This window comes from Schistocerca nitens, chromosome 3 (assembly GCF_023898315.1).
Source record: "Schistocerca nitens isolate TAMUIC-IGC-003100 chromosome 3, iqSchNite1.1, whole genome shotgun sequence".
Classification (NCBI taxonomy): domain Eukaryota; kingdom Metazoa; phylum Arthropoda; class Insecta; order Orthoptera; family Acrididae; genus Schistocerca; species Schistocerca nitens.
The window spans coordinates 413,728,588-413,734,691 of NC_064616.1; the positions used below are offsets into that span (position 1 = coordinate 413,728,588).

The window sequence follows — 6,104 nt, forward strand, 5'->3', positions numbered from 1 at the left end:
GAAGGTGGATTTGCACCTTCGTCTGTCCCGTGAAAGTCTGTTCTTCTCTGAGTAAGTACTGCAACCGGCATCCATTTGAACCTGCTTACTGTAGTCAGACCTTTGTCTTCCTCTACATTTTTACTCCTACACTTCCCTCCAACGACAAACTGGCGACTTCTTGATGACTCAGGATGTGGCCTACCAAGCGAAGCCTTCTTTTCTGCCAAGTTATGCTACAAAATTGATTTCTACTAAATTCGATTCGGTACCTACTCACTAGTTATCCTACCTATCCATCTAGTCTTCAGGGTTATTCAGTACCATCAGATTTTCAAAAACTTCTATTCTCTTGTTTGCATTATTTATCGTAAATGTTTCACTTCTGTACAATGCTACAATTCAGGCAAATATTTTCGGAAAATACTTCTTAATACTTAATTTATATTCCACGTCAAACAATTTCTCTTTTTCATAAACACATTTCTTGATATTGCCACAATGCCTTTAATATACAGTCTATTCGGTCATCACGTTATTTTGTTGCCCAAATAACAAAAATCGTCTACTACTTTTAATATCTCTTTTCCCAATCTAATCCCCTTGCGTCATCTGCTTTAATTCGACTACATTCCATTACTTTTGTTTCACTTTTGCTGATATCCATCTTATAACCTCACATCAAGACGCTGTCCATTCCTTTCAATTGGCCTTGCAAATTCTTTGTCGTCTCTTGACATTAACAAAATTCCACCGGAAATCCTCAAAGGTTTTGCGTGTTCTTCCAGAACCTTAATTGCCTCTCCAAATGTCTCTCTGGTTTCCTTTACTGTTTGCTCAATGTAAATTCGAGTATATTGCTGTTAATAAAACATAACTTTATGCATTTGACCAATATTTATTCCGTTTCTATATACATTACTAGCAACCTGCCCCAGCTTCTCTCGGGTAGCACAAAGTATCCACGGCCGGACGACTCGTCAGTGGTAGAGGTAACAAATTATGTGCAAAAATCTTCTGTTATCTGGTAGTGAAAACGTATCAAAATCCCTACAATATTTGCTGAGATTAACCTTCACATACAGACTGAAAGAAGCGGCGAGAGACTTTAATTTGTAAAATGTATGGATACTGAAGACTGATATAACCATATTTGCACCACGAATGCACAGTAATGCCTTTCTGGTATTTTGTGTGCGTCTGTCTGGACAGCACGGCGGCTCCGCCAGCCTTGATACGCTGATTATATTAATACACAAGCTGAAAGACTAAATTTTTACCACACTGGTATCAGATGAAAAACATACTGATAAGCTGTGGATGACATGTGCTTATCTCATACCTCATATGTTTACATTAATCATTAATATGCCTTATGTACTGTCTGGGAATGGACAACGACCTGAACTAGTCGCAATGTGAACATAATTAAGTCGATATTGAGGAGCCGAGGTGGAACATGTGCTATATTCATCTCAAAACACATGGAGGGTGCGGAGCCTGGAGTCAACAAAATAGATAATTACAGTTGAGAAATAGCTGTTTGAAATGTGGGCATGCGGAACATGTGGTTAGCACCCGACGGTGCTTAAGCTACACGTTACTAGCTTGAACAAGTCTTGAAGATGAGACACGGAATAACCTTAAGAGATATAATTCTTAATAGAAAATAAGAGCAAGAGATTGCCTACTGGTATTTCGTTTGAGGTTTCCTTCCCTTGCAGTCCGTACATCTAGGAAAACTTACAGTTGTGTGCAGTGGTCACGATTTTTTTCTTAATTTTTTTTCTGTATAAAAGCGTATACACCGATTTTACACACTTCACCTCTCAGTTGTCGGAATCGGGCATTCCAGAAATTATTTTTGGGTAACGTATCGCACCTTTCCTCCGGTATCCATTCGACTACCATTCGAATTTTTCATAAAAATCTCTTATAGTGGAAACAGGAAGTATTAATCTGTATTAAACGTTGCCAGCTATGCACGAGACCGAGTGTCGCCGCAGTATAAAACTGAAGTGGCGGTTGATGAGTTGAGCAATTGGGCGTATCCGGACAGTAGGAGAGCCGTGGCCTATATTCGCTAGCTGCAGCCAGTCCCAGACGCCTGCAGTCCGAAATCAATAGCGAGCCAGACACCAACTCCGGGTCAACTGCATTATTTGGCCTTGAAGCATGTGCACCTCCCGCCTAAGCTTAAAATGTCCGTCGCGGTGCGATCGTGCACCACTGGCGGCCGTGGGTCGAACCCCAGCAACAATGAATCTTACATATGCTTGACATCGTTCGAATGTGGGGGGAGGGGGGGGGGGGGGGAGATCTAGAATAACGTGAAATATAGAAGTAAAACCTTCAGCAGCCAAGATCGCTATTTGTAATTTTATTTCTGATTAGCGGTTTCGGCAAACCTAAGTTGCCTATATTCGGATCGTGTCTTTCATCTGTTGTGTGAACATGAGCTTGTGCAGTCGGTGCAACATGCATAATATTTTATTTAAATCCTGTTTTATTACTGACATTGTGATGCATCATTGGCTGTATGTTCCTGGAATGACGTAATACGTCTTGACAAGATTAGCGTGCGTATGATGGAGATGTATTGAGATGTATTTGCATATAACCCGAAGATGACAACTTAGACTTGCCAAAACAGGTCATCAGAAATAAAATTATAATTAGCGATCTAGGCTGTTGGAATTTTAACCTCTATATTTAACAATGAATTTGTTATTTTCCATGAATTTTCCAGAGAGCTCCTTTACGTAAACCCATTTAAGATGCTGCACACGGTATGTAACATGTCTGAATCAGTGGTAGCGGCAGAAGTCTCACCTATTTAGAATGTGACCTTTCCAAATGGTTCAAATGGCTCTGAGCACTATGGGACTTAACATCTTAGGTCATCAGTCCCCTAGAACTTAGAACTACTTAAACCTAACTAACCTAAGGACATCACACACATCCAAGCCCGAGGCAGGATTCGAACCTGCGACCGTAGCAGTCCCGCGGTTCCGGACTCCAGCGCCTAGAACCGCACGGCCACCACAGCCGGCCCTTTCCAAATGAAATGCAACGTTCAGCAAGAACATAATAACGGCTTTACTGTCCCTCTAAAGACTGTAACATATTTTTAACCCTCGATTTCTAAAACCTCATAAATTTGTGACTGCAGTTGATACCATTTCACGGTTCCCGCCTATCTGGTGTTGTCAGTATACAGTGTAAAACAGGGCATTTTGTACGTGACCTCCCATTTGATACCTTATAATTGTAATTAACTAGTGCATAAACTATATATTATGACTTCCTTGGAATAAAATATGGAGTATTAAAATTTACGATGGTTTAGTAACAATGTAACATTTTCCCTCTTTAGTGGTCTACGGTTAAGCATGAGTTATTCAGGTTCATCAAATTCCTGGAAATCGCTATACACTTATATTATTTCGGTGTCAATCCTACGACAGGCTACGACTTACAATATTTCAATAGCTATTTGGTACGGTTGCAGGTACGAAGCTTTTTGATTTAGTTCATTATAAATAAACTGATTTAACATCTTTGTTGTTTATAACGCCAAAAGCATTTACTGGACTCAGTCTCATATTTTATTCACATTTTTATATCACCATGTAACATATGCGTAATGGAAACATTCTTGAGTTGATCGTTAGTGACACTTGACATTTAGGTATTGGCACATGTGAAATACTACGTGAACCCTAACACGACTGACAAAATTGCGGAAGTTGTGAAGGAATATTTTGTCAGCATTTTGGTATGCGTGATCCGTTGTCTCCCGTGAGTCTTTACAGAGTTATAATGTAATTATATTGTACTCAGGACGTTAACCCCCACCGAACCAGGTGCTTAGCACACTGGACACCCATTCGGGAGACGGTTCCAATCCACGTCAGACCATCCAGATTTATATTTTCCGTTATTTTCCTAAATCACCCCAAACAATGGTCCTTCGAAGGAGGACTGCCAACTTCCTTCCCCTCCCTGAAGCAAACCAAGCCTGTAATCAAACGACCTCAATGTCGACGGGATGTTAAATTTTACACTGTCTTCCTTCCGTCCCTCCTTGTTTGTTACGCCAATTATCATTGTTTCTGTTGACTAAAATTCTTCTGGGTGTTGTACCGCGTCATTGCATAAAATAGTTTAACTATAAACTGTAAAACCAACGTTTCGACAGTATTGCAACGGCCTTTCTCAGGGTAAGACTGGTTTCGCTGGAGGAAAGGTGCCTCTATCTATTGCAGACGATCGGCTTCGGTAGGTCATATTTGAGAAACTTTATTGGTCCTAGAACACAGGGTGTTCGGAAATTCCCGTTACAAAATTTTAGAACTTGTAGAGGAAAGTGTCTACATAAGATTCTGTAGTGGAACCCACGTCCGAAGACGTACCGTTTCTGTGCCATAACCATTTGAAATCATGTTGATGACGCGACCACTTTTACAAGTAATTGATTAGGTGTGACTCAGTGCATCACTTGTTTTAGAATTCCACCCATTAACAGCCAAAGAAATTGCTCGCGTACTCGTTGATGGGTTCTCTTCAACGTGATTCAGTATGGTCTTTTCCAATTCGGGTGTGCTGTGTCTCCTTGGCGCACCACAGTCACACCTGCTGACGGTAAAGGTACCCTCTCTCGATGCCGTTGCGTAATTGTGGCGGAAAGGGTATCCGATGAGGTCGGACGTTTTGGAGAACGCTCTTGATAAAGGCGACGAGCAGTTCTTCCATTACCGCGAGCTTCGCCATTCAAAAGGTCACGTCGTTGTATTCTGAAAACGTGTACTCAACCATGTTGCTCCAACTCTCAGAGACTCGTGAATAAGGGACGAACTAGATCAGAGAGGTAGGACGGACCTCAAATGACATCAGTCAATACAACGTAACCACCCGCCTCCACGACTACCCTGTTGCATACGTACCGAGCAAACATGTATTCAAATGGCTGTAGCACGGAAATTGTACGTTACCGGACATGGGTTCCTGTTCAAAATATTATGCACTCACTCTCTCTATAAGTCCTAGAAATCTGTAACGGGAATTTCCGAATACCCTATGTAATAGGCTAGTCATAATGAAAGGGAGTGGTTAGGGAAGAAACTATTCGTAGCCTCGCCAGCGTATCACTGATGTGCGACAGGCTGAAAATCAGCGCTTGGTTTCTGATGGGCATGATTTCTTCCCAGTGTGCGCGGAAATACACTCTGTAGCTGTTTGTTTAGGCTGTCCCGTTCGTGCCCGGTGAGACTTCTGCCCCGTGAACGGTCGCGGCCCATTGGACTGGGATAGCCGGCAGCCAGAACGCTGTAAGTTTGTAGCCGCCTTCTCTATTGATGCTGTCGGGCTACTTAATAATTTAAGTCACCTGTCAAATTTTGCGTTGGCGCGTTGCAACTGTACTCGGGCTCATTCACTACCTATTCTTCACGTCGCTCATCTGCAAAGGGGGTTGGTAGTGAACGGTTGCATTTGCGCCCCTATACTGAGTCATATATTGGGTAGCCTTTGAACAGTAGTGAAGTGAATACACAATTGTCTATACTACAACCGTGCGCAAAATCAGGTGCACTATACAAGTTCAGGCAACGGCCTTACCGCAGTGGATACACCGGTTCCCGTCAGATCGCCGAAGTTAAGCGCTGTCGGGCATGGCCGGCACTTGGATGGGTGACCATCCGGGCCGCCATGTGCTGTTGCCATTTTTCGGGGTGCACTCAGCCTCGTGATGCCAACTGAGGAGCTACTCGACCGAATAGTAGCGGCTCCGGTCAAAGAAAACCATCGTAACGACCGGGAGAGCGATGTGCTGACCACACGCCCCTCCTATCCGCATCCTCAGCTGAGGATGACACGGCGGTCGGATGGTCCCGATGGGCCACTTGTGGCCTGATGACGGAGTGCTTTATACAAGTTCTGATTGAAAACTATTTATTAAAAAAACACTTCTAACTTTGTGGCCATGCAATTAAAGTTCATAAATAAATCCGATCTGAATAAATGATAATCGATGCAACTGCTACACATGGTTTATTGTCTCGCACCTATACACTTTCACGTTGTTTCTTCACAGTTTATTCGCATACACTGGCGTCCATGCTTAC

At 42.6% G+C, this 6,104-nt stretch overlaps 1 pseudogene; it reads left to right on the forward strand.

Moving 5' to 3' along the window:
• The first annotated feature begins 5,584 nt into the window (after window positions 1–5,584).
• LOC126250034 (5S ribosomal RNA) lies at window positions 5,585–5,702 on the forward strand (annotated as a pseudogene).
• The last annotated feature ends 402 nt before the right edge of the window (window positions 5,703–6,104 follow it).